The sequence below is a fragment of the Macaca thibetana genome, chromosome 6 (genome assembly GCF_024542745.1).
Source record: "Macaca thibetana thibetana isolate TM-01 chromosome 6, ASM2454274v1, whole genome shotgun sequence".
NCBI lineage: Eukaryota > Metazoa > Chordata > Mammalia > Primates > Cercopithecidae > Macaca > Macaca thibetana.
In genome coordinates this window covers 84,119,219-84,134,806 of record NC_065583.1, presented here as the reverse complement: position 1 = coordinate 84,134,806, position 15,588 = coordinate 84,119,219, and the positions used below count along the sequence as shown (strand labels likewise).

The 15,588-nt window shown below is 39.7% G+C and overlaps 1 pseudogene; it reads left to right on the top strand.

Moving 5' to 3' along the window:
- The window catches only part of LOC126956144 (YTH domain-containing family protein 1-like), a 77,530-nt pseudogene extending 62,071 nt beyond the window's left edge, over positions 1-15,459 (top strand).
- Positions 15,460-15,588: the final 129 nt, after the last annotated feature.

The window sequence follows — 15,588 nt, the reverse complement described above, 5'->3', positions numbered from 1 at the left end:
TCACTCTAACTGCCCTTAACATTTTTTTTTGTTTTTCATTTTGACACTGGAGTTTCTGATGATGATGTGTCTTGGAAATGATCTTCTTGTGGAGTAACTTAACTGGGGTTCTGTGCATTTCCTGGATTTGAATGTTGGCCTGCCTGGCTAAGTTGGGGAATTTCTCATGGATGATATCCTGAAATATATTTTCCACCTTTCATTCTCCCAATCTCTTTAAGGTACACTAATCAGTCATAGATTCAGTCTCTTTACATAATCCCATATTTCTCAGAGGTTTTGACCATTTCTGTTCATTCATTTTTCTCTATTCTTGTCTGCCTGTCTTCTTCAGAAAGACAGTCTTCAAGCTCTAAGATTCTTTCCTCCACTTGGTCTATTCTGCTATTAATACTTGTGATTGCATTATTAAATTCTTTTATTGTATTTTTTTAGCCCTACCAGCTCAGTTACATTCTTCTCTATACTGTATTTTTTTGTCAGCTCATATAATGTCTTATCATGATTTTTAGCTTCATTGCATTGGGTTACAAGGTGCTTCTTAAGGTCAGTGAAGTTTGTTTTTATCCATTTTCTGAGTTCTACTTCTGTCATTTCAGCCATCTCACCCTCAGCCCAGTTTTGAATCCTTGCTGGAGAGATGATGCAGTAATTTGGAGGAAAGAGGGAACTCTGTTTGAGTTTTCAGTGTTTTTGCACTGATTCTTTCTCATCTTTTTGGGCTTATCTACTTTAAATCTCTGAGGCTGCTGACCTTTCGATTTTTTTTTTCTTTTTCTTTTAATAGTCTGGCTACTTTTCCATAGGGCTGCTATGGTTTGCTGGGGGTCTGCTCCAGTCCCTAGTTGCCTTGTATTTTTTCACCACCTGGAGGTATCACAAGTGAAGCCTGCAAAACAGGAAAGATGGCAGCCTGCTCCTTCCTCTGGGACCTCCAGCCCAGAGAGGTATGGAGGTGTTGCTGGCTGAAAGCACCTGTATGAAGTGGCTGGAGACCCCTGCTGGGAAGTCTTATCTAGTCAGGAGAAACAGGATTGGGGACCCATTCAAAGAAGTAGTCTGGCCACATTTTGGTAGAGCAGCTGTGCTGTGCTGGGGGATCTCCTCTGACCCTGGTTGGTTTGTACTCTCCAAAGCCCACAGACTGAAATGGCTCAGTCACACAAACAGCAAAGCTGTCATCCTACCCCTATTCCTGAGAACTCCATCCCTGGGAGAATTCAAATATCTGTCAGACAGAGAACACCAGCAGGGGTGGCTGGAGGACCTGGTTGGGAGATTCTGCCCAGTGAGGAGATACAGAATTGGGAAGGCACTTAAAGAAGCAGTCTGGCCATGCCTTTCATAGAGCAGCTCTGCTGTGCTGGGGTACCGCTTCTGCCCCAGTCAGCTTGAGTATTCCAAAGCCCACAGACTCAAACATCTCAGTCGCCCAACCAGCAAAGATAGTGGCTTACCCTTCCCTTTGGGAACTTCCTCTCAGGGTGTATTCAAATCTCTATGGCCTGAGAACACTGGTGAGGGTGTCATGGGGCCTTGGTTGGAAAGTCCCACCCAGTGAGGAGGTACAGATTGAAGACCCACGTGAAGAAGCAGTCTGGCCATGTTTTGGTAGAGTAGCTGTGCTATGCTGTGGGATCCTCCCTTCTGCCCTTGGCCAGTTTGGACTCTCCAAAGCCCTGAGACTGGAACAGCTGAGTTTCCCAAACAGAAAAGATGGCGGCTCATTCTTCCCAATAGGAACTCTGTCCCAGGTAGATGCGTTGCTATTTCTGGTGGCTGGCTGGAATTCCAGGCCAGTGGGTCTTATCCTATGTGGTGCTGTGGAAGTGGGGCCCAGGGACAGTCACTGTTTGGCTCCCTGGATTCAGACCCCTTCAAAGGGGTATGTACAGAGGTCCAACCTCCTACCTTGCTGGAGTTGCTGTCACTTTCACTGGGAAGCCTGGAGTCAGTGTATGTAAAATAAAAACTCTACACCTTTACTTCGCCCTCCATCCCCCCAACTTTTAAACTTTGTGTTGATTTTATCTGCATCTTATTATGCTTTCTATGTCTTGAAAAGTTGTTGTAGTTATTATTTTTGATTGGTTCATCTTTTAGTCTTTCTATCTAAGAGTAGTTTACACATCACAGTTCAAGTGTTACACTATGCTGCGTTTTTCTGTGTACTTACTTCTACCAGCGAGTTTTGTACATTCAGGTGATTACTTATTACTGATTAACATTCTTATTTTTCTCTGATTGAATTACTCCTTTTACCATTTCTTGTAGGACAGATCTGGTGTTGATGAAATTCCTCAACTTTTGTTTGTCTACTTCACGTTTGTAGGATATTTTCACCAGATATTTATTCTAGGGTAAAGTTTTGCTTTTTTTCCCCCTCAGCACTTTAAATATGTCTTGCCACTCTCTTCTGACTTTCCATTGAAAAGTCTGGTGTCAGACATATTGGAGCTCCATTGTATGTTGTTTCTTCTCTCTTGCTGCTTTTAGAATCCTTTCTTTGATTTTTGGGAGTTTGTTTATTAAATGCCTTGAGGTCATCTTCCTTGGATTAAGTCTGCTTGGTGTTCATATAACCTTCTTATATTCGGATACTGCCATCTTTCAGTAGGATTGGGAAGTTTTCTGTTTGTATTCCTTTGAATAAACTTTCTACTTCTTTTTCTCTCTTTCTTCTTTAAGGTCAGTAACTCAAATTTGCCCCTTTGAGGCTATTTTTATAGAGGCTATTTTCTGTATCTTTTAGGCGTGCTTCTTCTTCTTTTTTTTTAATTCTTTTTTCTTTTGTCTCTTCTGTGTATTTTCAAATAGCTTGCCTTGAAGCTCACTAATTATTTCTTCTCCTTGATCAATTCTACTAATAAAAGACTCTGGTGCATTCTGCAGTGTGACAATTGCATTTTTCTGCTTCAGAGTTTCTGCTTGATTCTTTTTGATTATTTTCATCTCTGTTAAATTTATCTGATAGAATTTGGAATTCCTTCTCTGTTTAGTCTTGAATTCCTTTGCCTTAAGACAGTCATTTTGAATTCTCTGTCTGAAAGTCCACACATCTCTTTTTCCAGGATTGGTTCCTGGTGCCTTATTTCGTTCATCTGGTCAGGTCATGTTCCCCTGGATGGTGTTAATGCTAGCACATTTTCTTCAGTGTCTTAACATCGAAGAGTTTGGTATTTATTGTAGTCTTCACTATCTGGGCTTGTCTATACCTGTTCTTCTTGGGAATGCTTTCTAGATATTTTCAAAGACTTGGGTTTTGTGATCTAAACTGCATTTGCTTCAGGGAGCACCCCAAGCCCAATAATGCTGTGGTTATTGTAGACTCACTGATGTACCACCTTGATGGTCTTGGGCAAGATCTGGGAGAATTCTCTCATTACCCCTTGCAGACTCTTGTTCTCTTCCCTTACTTTCTAGTAAACAAACAGAGTCTCTCTCTGTTCTGAGCCACCTACAGCTAGGGTTGGAGTGACACAAGTACCACTGTGACTGCCCCGGATCAGACCTGAAGCCATTACAGCACTGGGTTTCATCTAAGGCCTGCTGCAACCACTCCCTGGTTACTGCCTATGTTTGCTCAAGGCCCTGGGGCTCTACAATCAGCAGGTGGCAAAGCCAGCCAAGCCTGTGTCCTTCCCTTCAGGGTGGCAAGTTCTCTCAGGCCCCAGTGAATCCACAGTTTCTGTCTGGGAGTCAGGGACTAGAGTCACAAACTTTAGAAATCTACATGGTGTACTCTTGTACTGTGGCTGAGCTGACACTCAACCACAAGATACAGTCCTTTCCACTCTTTTCTCCCCTTTCTGAAGTCAGAGAAGCTTCACCTCATAGTCACAGCCACCACAGGCCATGAGGAATTCTGCCTGACTACTGCTGATGTTCCCATAAGGCCCAATGATTCTTAAATAAGCATGTGATGAATGCTGCCTGACCTGGGGCTCAGCTTTTAGGGCAGTAGGCTCCCCGCTGGGCCAGGGCAAGTCCTGAGATACTTGAAAAGAGCGAAGACCTGGAATCAGGGACCCCAAGAGCCCACTTGGTATTCTCTATCCTCCTGTGGCCATGCTGGTACGTAAAAGTGCAAGGCAAATTCCCCTGTATTTTTTCTTCTGCTTTTCTCAAGTGGAAGGAGGTTGGGGTGCCTGCGGCAATTTCTTAAGACAACAATAAAGTTTGCTGTATCACTTGACCCTTCCTTTCATGAGAGATTTCTCTGTAGCCACCACAGCCAGTAACATGCTGGATCTCACCTGAAGCCAATGAATCTCAGAAGCTCACTCAAGGCCCTCGATGTAGTTTCTGGGTATTGCTGCTGGTTGTTCAGGGCCCAAGGGCTCTTCAGTTAGCAGGTGATAAATGGTGCCAAGAATAGTTTATTCTTTTCAAGGTAATAGTTTCCATTCTGGGCCAGGTTGCATCTAGAAAAGTTGTCTGGGAGCTAGGGCCTAGGAAGGGGGTCCTCATGACTGAGCAGTGCCCTATTCTACTGTGGCAGAGCTGGTATTCAAGATGCAAGACAAGGTCCTCCCCTGTCTTTCCTCTTCTTTCTTCAAGCGTAAGGAAGGGGTCTCTTTGGAGCCAGGTGCTATACAGCCTGTGGTTAGGGGAAAGGTGGCGCCAGTATTTCCTTAGCTGCCCCAGATGTCTCAGTAGGTTGTGTGCTCCACTGTCTCTTAGCCTGGTTCAGCACTAGGACTTGCCTAAGAGTTGCAGTCCTTATGTCCTAGATTGCCTTTCATGTTTACTTAGAGACTCAGAGCACTTTGGCCCTTGGTGGTGAGGTTTGTGGGAATTCAAGTTTGGACCTTTGGAATTGGTAATTCCCCTCTGGCTAGGGCTGGTTTAAATGCTCCCTCTGTAGTTGGGCATCAGCTGAAGTTGGCCTGGTTTTGCTTTCTGCTCTACCAGGACAGCACTGAGTTCAGTGGCTCAGAATTGCTGTGTTCTCCCTCCCCCAGCACCCAGAGATGCTCTCTTCAATATGCTGGCAGTGCTGGGGTGATGGGGGTGGGGTGGCACTGGCAAATCAAGCCTTTTTTCTATCTCTTCAGTACCTCTTTCAGTGACGTGTAGTTAAAACCAGGTACCATGAGGGCTCACCTGGTTTTTAGCTCTTATGAAGGTTTTTAAAATTTTTTTCTTTTTAGATAGTGGTTAGGTTGATGTACTTGCGGGGGATGTGATCAGTGGAGTTGTCTATCCTGCCATCTTACTCTGCCTCCCAGATAATTACATCACAAAGCATTTATTAATAATTAGATGGGTAGCAAGATATTGTACAGATGTACCCAATGAAAAATTGTTTTTTATTAGAGAAGTGAAATATGCTTATTTAAGTGGTTCAAATTGCGCACCAAGTGTACAAATTTGAAACTGTTGTCTACCACTATTAACTGCTTAGATGGTATCATTTTAGGCTTCATTTATACTGGCTTTGAAGATAGTTCAAGTTTGGTTTCAGACCACCACAATTAAATGAATGTTGCAATAAAGAAAGTCACAGAAATTGTTTTGTTTTCCAGTGTATTTAAAAGTTATGTTTAACCATACTGTAGTATATTAACTGTGCAATAGCATTATATCTAAGAAAACGATATACATACCTTAATTAAAGCACATTGTATTGCTAATAAAAACACTGACAATCATCTGAACATTCAGTAAGTTATGGTCTTGTTGCTTGTGGAGGGTCTTGCCTCAATATTGTTGGCTGTTGGCTGGGTTGGGGTGCCTGTGGCAATTTCTTAAGATAACAATAAAGTTTGCTTTATTGAGTCTTCCTTTCATGATAGATTTCTCTGTAGCTTACTATGTTGTTTGATAGCATTTTACCCACAGTAGAACTTCTTTCAAGATTGGAGTCAGTCCTCTCAAACCCTGCCACTCTTTTATCAGCTAAGTTTACATAGTATTCTAAATCCTTTGTTTTAATTTCTATAATGTTTAGAGCATCTTCACCAGAAGAAGTTTCCATCTCAAGAAACTACTTTTCTTGCTCATCTGTAAGAAGTAACTCTTAATAGATTAGTGTTATCTTAAGCTTGCAGCAATCCAGTCACATCTTCGGGCTCCATTTTAAATTCTAGTTCTCATTCTATCTCCACCACCTCTACAATTACTCTTTCCACTGAAACCTTAAACTCCTCAAAGTCATCCATGAACATTAGAATCAACTTCTTCCAAACTTCTGTTAATGTTGATATTTGACCTCCTCTCAGGAATCACAAATTTATTATTGTTTTCTAGAATGGTGAATCCTTTCCAGAAGGTTTTCAAGTTACATTGCCAAGATCCATCAGAGGACTCACTGTGTATGGCACCCATAGCCTTGCAAGACGTATTTCTTAAATAATAAGATGTGAAAGTCAAAATCACTTCTTGATCCATGGGCTACAAAGTGGAGGTTGTGTTAGTGGACATTAAAACATTAATCTCACAACCTACAGAATGGGAGAAAATTTTTGCAATCTACCCATCTGACAAAGGGCTAATATCCAGAATCTACAAAGAATTTAAACAAATGTACAAGAAAAAGCCCATCAAAAAGTGGGCAAAGGATATGAACAGATACTTCTCAAAAGAACACATTTATGCAGCCAACAAGCTTATGAAAAAATGCTCATCACCACTGGTCATTAGAGAGATGAAAATCAAAACCAAAATGAGATACCATCTCATGGCAGTTAGAATGCCAATCATTAAAAAGTCAGGAAACAACAGATGCTGGAGAGGATGTGGAGAAATAGGAATGCTTTTACACTATTGGTGGGAGTGTAAGTTAGTTCAACCATTGTGGAAGACAGTGTGGTGACTCCTCAAGGATCTAGAACTAGAAATACCATTTGACCCAGCGATCCCATTACTGGGTATATATCCAAAGGATTATAAATCATGCTACTATAAAAACACATGCACACATATGTTTACTGCAGCACTGTTTACAATAGCGAAGTCTTGGAACCAACCCAAATGCCCATCAATGATAGGATAGATAAAGAAGATGTGGCACATATATACCATGGAATACTATGCAGCCATAAAAATGGATGAGTTCATGTCATATGCAGGGATGTGGATGAAACTGGAAACTGGAAACAAAATCGTTCTGAGCAAAGTGACACAAGAAGAGAAAACCAAACACTGCATGTTCTCACTCATAGGTGGGAGCTGAACAATGAGAACACATAGACACAGGGAGGGGAACATTACACACTGGGGCCTGTTGAGGGGAGAGGGGTTGGGGGAGGAATAGCATTAGGAGAAATACCCAGTGTAAATGATGAGCTGATGGGTGCAGCAAACAAACATGGCACATGTATACCTATGTAACAAACCTGAATGTTGTGCACATGTACCACAGAACTTAAAGTTTAATAATAAAAAAAATTGAAAAAAATACAAAAAATATTAATCTCCTTCTACATCTCTACCAGCTCTTGTGTGATCATGCATGCTTTGTCGATAAACAGTAACATTTTGAAGAGTTTTTTTTTTTTTTTTTGGTCTGAGCAATAGGTCTTAAAAGTGGGCTTAAAATATTCAGTAAATAATTATGTAAATAGACATACTGTCTCCCAGGCTTTCTTGTTTCATTTATAGAGCAGGCAGAGTAGATTTAGCATAATTCTTAGGGGCCCTAGGATTTTTGAAATGGTAAATGATCGTGGGATTCAACTTCAGGTCACTAGCTACATTAGCCCCTAACAAGAAAGTCAGACTGTTCTTTGAATCTTTGGAGCCAGGCTGACTTCTCCAGCTATAAAAGTCCTAGATGGCATCTTCTTCCAATATAAAGCTGTTTCATCCATATTAATCATCTGTGGTTTAATGTAGTCACCTTTATCAATTATCTTAGCTAGATCTCCTGGATAGCTTGCTGCAGCTTTTACGTGAGCACCTGCTGCCTCACCCTGCACTATTTTTTTGTTGTTTTGAGATGGAGTCTTGCTCTGCTGCCAGGCTGGAGTGCAGTGGCGTGATCTTGGCTCCCTGCAACCTCCACCTCCTGGGTTCAAGCAATTCTCCTGCCTCAACCTCCTGAGTAGCTGGGATTACAGACACACACCATCACGTCCAGCTACATTTTGGAATTTTAGTAGAGACGGAGTTTCACTATGTTGGCCAGGATGGTCTCAATCTCTTGACCTCGTGATCCACCTGCCTCGGCCTCCCAAAGTGCTGGGATTACAGGCATGAGCCACCGTGCCTAGCCTGTACTTTTGTATTATGGAGACAGTTCCTTTCCTTAAACCTCATGAATAAACCTCTACTAGCTTCAAACTCTTCTTCTGCTGCTTTCTCACCTCTCTCAGCCTTCTTAGAACTGAAGAGAGTTAGGGCCTCACTCTGGATTAGACTTTGGGTTAAGGGAATATTATAGCTGCTTTGATCTTCTATACAGGCTATTCAAACTTTTAAAATATCAGTAATAAGGCTGTTTTGCTTTCTTATTCATGTGTTCACTGGAGTAGCACTTTTAATTTTCTTCAAGAGCTTTTCCTTTTCATTCAAAACTTGGCTATTTTGCAAAAGAGGCCTAGCTTTTGGCTTCTCTCAATAAGCATAATCATTTCTAGCTTTTAATTTAAAGTGACAACTGTCCTTCCTGTTAAAAACTGTCAATAAACTAGGTATTAAAGGAACATACCTCAAAATGATAAGGATCATCTGTGACAAACTCACAGCCAACATTATACTGAATGGACGAAAGCTGGAAATATTCCTCTTGAAAAGTGCCACAAGACAGGGATGCCCTCTCTGACCACTTCTATTCAACATAGTACTGAAATCTTAGCCAGAGAAATCAGGCAAGAGAAGGAAATAAAGGGCATCTAAATAGGAAGAGAAGAAGCCAAACTATTTCTGTTTGTAGATGACAAGATACTGTATCTAGATAACTCCATAGTTTCAACCCAAAAGCCCCTTAAGCTGATGAACAACTGCAGCAAAGTTTCAGGATACAAAAATCAATGTACAAAAATTACTAGCATCACTTGCCTTGTTTATTGTTGCACTCCCAATATGTTTCTGGTGAATGGTAGGCAATTACTAGATACTTGTTATTTAAGTGAAAGGTATAGAAAAACTGGAAAATTTTCATATGTCATTCCTAAATATTTAGTACACACTGAAACAAGGATTCTCTAGGCAAGTGAGGTCTAAGCTTTTCTTAGGAAGGCATACAGTGCATTAAAAATTAATAAATACTTGAGAATTTAATCAACAATAATACTGTGCTCTTAATATGCATTACTGCTTAGTAATACTTCCTCTTTAGTGGTTTTGCTTCCAATATGAACTTTGAAACTAGCTAGGATTCACGCCAAATTTAGCCAGTAATCTCACCATATCTTCTGTTCACCTGCACTTTGGGGCTGCTTATTTTGCCCAAGGAGAACAATGCTCATTGAGTTACATATGAATGGACCAGGTAGTGCTTGCGCTCTTTGATTGCTACAATGATTACATTTCTTACATCACCATTCAATGCTGATGGCTATGGTTATCTCAGCCATGACAGCAGGAGCCATAGTTCCTTTATGCACCACTTGTTTAGATGCTTCTGCCGAAAATTGATAGGTGAAAATGTAGCTCATGTACCATCACTTTGTTTCTAAAAGAGAGCAACAAACAAATGAATAACAACTCTCTTATCCTCCAGAAGTATGGAGAAGTTAGAATTCCCTGTGTTTGTTCTCTTTTTACTTCTTCCCATCCAGGCACTCAAAATAGTGTTAAAAATTCTTTTTCATTTATTTAACTTATTCTAAAGCTGTCAGTCATGTTTACTGCTATAGCAATGAATTTAAACTTCTAAAGCAGATGTTAGGTGGATAGAGCATTGCAACACATTTTTAAAACAAATGTAGGTTATTTGTTGCTTTACATCTCTATGGCTATGAAGATTGTGTCTGAAGGCCATTTGAGAAATTTGCTTCAAAATATATTGATCATTTTCGTATAATTTAAAGACATTTTATAAAATTTTGGAATTGGAGTATTCAAATGCAATAATACATTCTCGTACCTTCACCTACATTATTGAACAATACAAAGTACACTAGTTCTGCTGGTTCTTTGATGTTATAAGAATTTTACACTTCTAGATTTTGAGTTGTTATTTGCACCTTGGTAGTATTCAGTAAAGAAAATGAAAAGTAGTTTCATGTACTGATATAAAATAACAGAGCACTCAAGCATAAAATTTTACTGGATGCTAAAATCATTTGTTTTTTGCTCCTGTAAATCATAGGTTAATTTTAGTGTTCAAACCACATATGTCTCCCAAAATATGTTTAAAACCTTTACACAGTCTAGAGTCTCTTCACCAGTTAAGAAGCAGATTGTATATTTGTAGCCTTTAGGGTCTCAGGAAATGATTCAAACTGTTCTTAGAAGTGATGCAGTGAGCAAGAAAATTCCAATAACAATTTTGGCATTAGATTTCTAACAGATTTTGGTTCACAGAATAGAATCACAGATGTGATTAAACAATTCTGAACGTTTTCACAACACATATGGATGGCTTTCAGATCCAGGCATCATGTTCCCAAACTTCTTCAGATCAAAGGAGAAAACAAAACTATCTGACATTCTTTAGAGTTTGGGATAGCCACTCATTTTTTCGTTAACAAACATTTCTTGAGCAACTATGATGTGCCAAGCACTATTCCAGAGGCATGGGATACAGCTACAAATAAAATTGATGAAAGATTCTGATTTCATAAAGTATTAACTTTACTTGCCTTTATTTGCATAAAATAAGTAAATTGTATAGTATGTTAGAAGTTAATAAGTGCTATGGGAGGAAAGGGAAAGTGGAGCAGGACAAAGGGGAGTGGCAATTGCTGAAGAGGGCATTGCAATTGGAGCGTGTGATCAGACTTATTAAGAAGGTGACATTTGAGTCAAGACTTGAAGGGAGTGACAGAGGTAGTCATGCAGGTATTAGGCAAGAGCATTCTAATACTAGGACAATTCATGCAAAGGCATAGAAGTGGGAATTTTCCTGGTGTGTTGAAGGAAGAGCAAAAAGGCCTATGTGGCTAGAGTGAAGTGAGTGAGAGGAAAGTAGCTAAAACTATGTTCAGAGTGGGAACAGGGGTCAGATCAACAGACTGCTGTAAGGACTTCAGATTTTTTACTATGAATGGGGAGCCAGCAGGGTTTTGAGTGTCCCTGGGGCTGATATTCTGAGATTAGGTGGTAGGGGGTAGAATGGCAGCAGTTAAGAGCAGATGAAGACAGGGAAAGAGCTGTTGGTGGCCTGGTCCAGGGTGGTAGCAGTGAGAAGTGTGGGAAACAGTTGAATTCTGGATATATTTTGAAAGTAACAGCAGCCAAATTTTTCTGATAGGTGACAAAAGGGGCATGAGATAAAGAGAAGCATGATTGCAAAGTATTTTGCCTGAGCATCCAGAGATTGGAGATGTTATTAAATAAGATTGTGGAGTGGGTGAGAGGAGCCGTCGGGGCAACACAACGATAAACTATAAAACATATTTCTAGTGTAGGACGTATTTAATATTATTGTTATTTTCCAGTGTGTTATTACTTACGTTATTTCAGTGTTTAAATAAGAACCATCTGGAAATTTCCACTGTGGCCTAATTCAAGCTACTGACATGATGTCCCTGAAAGTGGAATTGGGAAGATATGAGTACAATAGGCTGTTGAAAGACAGGGCAAGCTGCTTGGAGCACACTGTGACTGAGCTCTGTGGCTTAGAACTCATCTTTCCAGTATCAACTGGACATTGTTGGGGCCTCCTGAGCCTTAGGGCAGGCTAGTTTGTTACATACACACTAGACTTTATATGTCTATATATGTGTCGACCTTAGACCATAATTCAGCTGTTACATTTTGTAGGGCTAAGACTTTATTTAAAATAAGCATTCTTTTGGGAGAAAATTGGCTATAGGCTATTCTAGGAATCAGAGTCTTTTTTCCATTTTATTTTCTTGTTTGGATGTTTGGAATTAATTCATAATTTACACATATTTCTTTAAGTTGAGTACTTACAGACTGCTGACAACTATTGATAACTTTGATTTTTGGTTCTAAGACATTTTGGTGTAAACCAATGATACTTGAAAATCTATATATTCTCTTTAAATGTAATTCATTGAAATATTAATTTAGCAAACTCATTTTATAGTCCAATGAACAGTGACTTGTAAAATGAAGTCTATTTGATTGCATGACTTCATGAAAAATGCTGATATGTTTAACTTGGCTAATATAGAAAGTGTTCTATTGTTTGTAGTAGTGGTGGTGTTTTTCACCAAGTGTGCTGTGTTAAAGCCCATCTTGAATATTAAGCATTTGTTCCATGTATTGCTGCAAAATACCCTGGTTCTATAATCCTTTAAAGACAAATTGAGTGAAACAAATCTGACCAGTCCTGGGGGTATTAGTTATATTTTGAAACGAACTCAAGCCCAGATACACATTTCTAAATTGTGATTTTCATGGGAAGTGATTATTCAGGACTGGTAGTAATATGAAATGTTGTAGTTTGGTAGATGTGTTATATTATGAAAATTGACAAAAGTAAGAGTTTTTTGTTTTGTTTTGTTTTTTGTGTTTCATGAGACATAATGCCTTACTGTCATCAAACTTCAAAACCTTATACATAATATAAACTTATTTGTGCTAACTTCTTATTTTTAAAATTTGAGATGAAATTGACACATATGTATTATCTAATATAGTAGCTCTTGCAATATATGGTTTTTGAGCATTTAAAGTGTGGCTGGTCTGACTGAGGAACTACATTTTAAATTTTATTTAATTTTAAATAATTTAAATTTAAATTCATATGGCCATATGTGGCTAGTGGCTACAATATGGAACAGTGCAGCCTCAGACAGTACCTCTCAACTGGGGATCTAGAAGGGAGTTAAATCGTCATGCCCAAAGGCACGCACTGTTTCTAATTAATCAGTTTACCTCTTGTGCATCAAGAATACTATGTATCATTATTAGACTAATTAAGAAAATAGTGTCTCAAATTATTTTCTGTGAGGCCTAATTCTCTCACAGCATCTAATTGAGAATGGCTGTTTCAGAAAGTTCCCTCATTTCCTTTTCCATTCATACCACTCCCAAAGATCCCCCAAATGAAAATCACTATTCTTTTGTTTGTATCCATTGATGATTTTTGTCTGTTCTTTGACTTCATACAGATAGAAATATACAGTATGTTTTATGTTGGGGATGACTTCTGTCACTTTACAAAATGTTTTTGAGATCCATATTTTATCTAGTAATAGTTCATTTATTTATATTGCTATGCAGTATTTCATTGTATCAACATATCAAAATTTGTTTACCTATTTCTAAATTTGTCCATTTCATTTAAGTTGACAAATTTATTAACATAAAATTTTTAGAACATCTTCTATTATCTCATTAATTTCTATAGTATCTATAATAATGTCCCCTATCTCATATTTGATGTCAGTAATTTACTTATGCCATCTTGCTAGGAGTTTATCAATTTTATAAAAAATTTTTAAAAATGACTTTGACCTTGTTGATTTTCTCTATGGTTTTATATTTTATTTATCCTTTCATCACCATTAGCCCTTTCTTTCACTTATTTTATAAGGTAAAACTAGTTAAAACTAAATCTAGTTTTTCTCATAGGCTTTTATTTATTATATAAATTTCCAGTTATGTATGAAATACCCATTATTTCCATTTATTTACTGATTCTGCAGACTTCATTGAGCACCTGTCTACCCCATGGTAGGCGCTGGGATAAGCATTAGTAAACAAGATCACCACAGTTCTTGCCCTTTTGTCTTCACAATTTTGTTCAGTAGGTAGATACTGGGAAAGAAATGGCAAGATAGCCAGGCCTGGTGGCACATGCTTATAATCCCAGCTACTTGGGAGGCTGAGGCAGGAGGATTGCTTGAGCCCAGGAATTTGAGACCAGCCTGGACAATGTAGTGAGCCCTTAGTCTCACTACAGCTATTACCCACCATCCACTGGAGTTCCTTAATCCCTCAATGAGGCTCTGTGGTCCACTGCAAGGACCCTTTGATTCTATACCTCACCACCTATGAACAGCTCAGTAACAGAGATCATAATTTTATGCACAATTCTGTTTTGGGGTAGCCTTGGAGTCTGGAGAGCAAAATCTATCAGCACAGGTTTAATTTTTACCCCCAAACCCTGTATTCTTGGCGGGGAGGACAAGTGGGTCTCAAGGGTAGCAGATTCAGAGCTCTACATATGGGAGCAGCTACACCTACCCCCAAACTCCCTGGGCTGCACAGTGGTTGATGGGCAGATGGGCTTTCACAGTGACACCTTTAGCAAGGCTTCTGGGGTGAACAGCCTGTAGCAGGACATGGTCAGCCTGAAGATTGGGATGTCAGCTCCTCTGCAGTCAAGGACAGTAGGCTCTGTCGTCAGCAGTGTGGCACTGATTGGCATCCTTTCTGGCAATGATGGGACATATGTGAACATGGCAGTTTCAAAGCTGACCTCATGGGCTGCCATTGCCAGCAAGCCTGCAAAACCATGGCCTAAAATGGAAACAAGGAGTGGGCCTGTCATAGGGGGTGCACTGCCCACTCCATCTATAAAGCATAACATGGATATTGACACCAGGGAAAACAAGGGGCCTGTGCTGAAGACCCCAGACCCCCAGGAGACACTATCCTCACAACTCCAGAAGGTGCCTCATCTTCTCCCAATGAAGCTTCCTGCTTTGGCTCAACCACAGTATCAGAACCCTCATCAGTCACTCCAGACCTACTGGATCATTCCTCACATGGAAATATGGCATTTGGGCAGAGAAGAGGGGCCAACAGTGATAGTAACTCTCCTGGAAATACCAAGACTAATTCTGCCCCAAGTGTAAAAAAAAACTGAAAGCTGCCCATAATTATAATCCTAAAGAATTTGACTGGAATCTCAAAACTGGACATATGTGCATTATAAAGAGCTATTCTGAGGATGACATTCACTACTCCATTAAGTACTCCATTTTGTGTAGTACAGAACATGCACTATGTACTTGAACAGTGCATTCAGCTCCATAAGCAGCAAAGGGCCTGCCTACCTGCTCTTCAGCATCAGTGGGAGTGGGTATTTCTGTGGGGTGGCCGAGATGAAGTGCTCTGTGGACAGCAGCACCAGTGCTGGAGTCTGGTCTCAAGACAAATGGAAGGGAAATTTTGATATCGAGTGAATTTTTGTCAGTGATGTGCCCAATAACCAGCTCAGGCCCATCAGACTGGAGAATCATGACAGCAAGCCAGTCATAAACCATAAAACACAGGAGGTGCCTTTAGAAAAAGAAAAACAAGTGCTGAAAATTATCAGCTTCCTACAAGCACACAGCGTCCATCTTTGATGACTTTTCTCACTATGCGAAATGCCAGGACGAGGAGGAGGTGATGTGCAAGGAATGACACAATCAAAATAAACAATAAGAACAAACCAGTTTCTTGTGTGTTCTAACAATTGATTTTGAAAAAGCATTTATAAAGCATGTGCTTGGTCAGCTCCAGTGTGTTGTCTTGTGCAGGGGTTGAGTATTGCATCTTTGTCTTTTTGTAGTT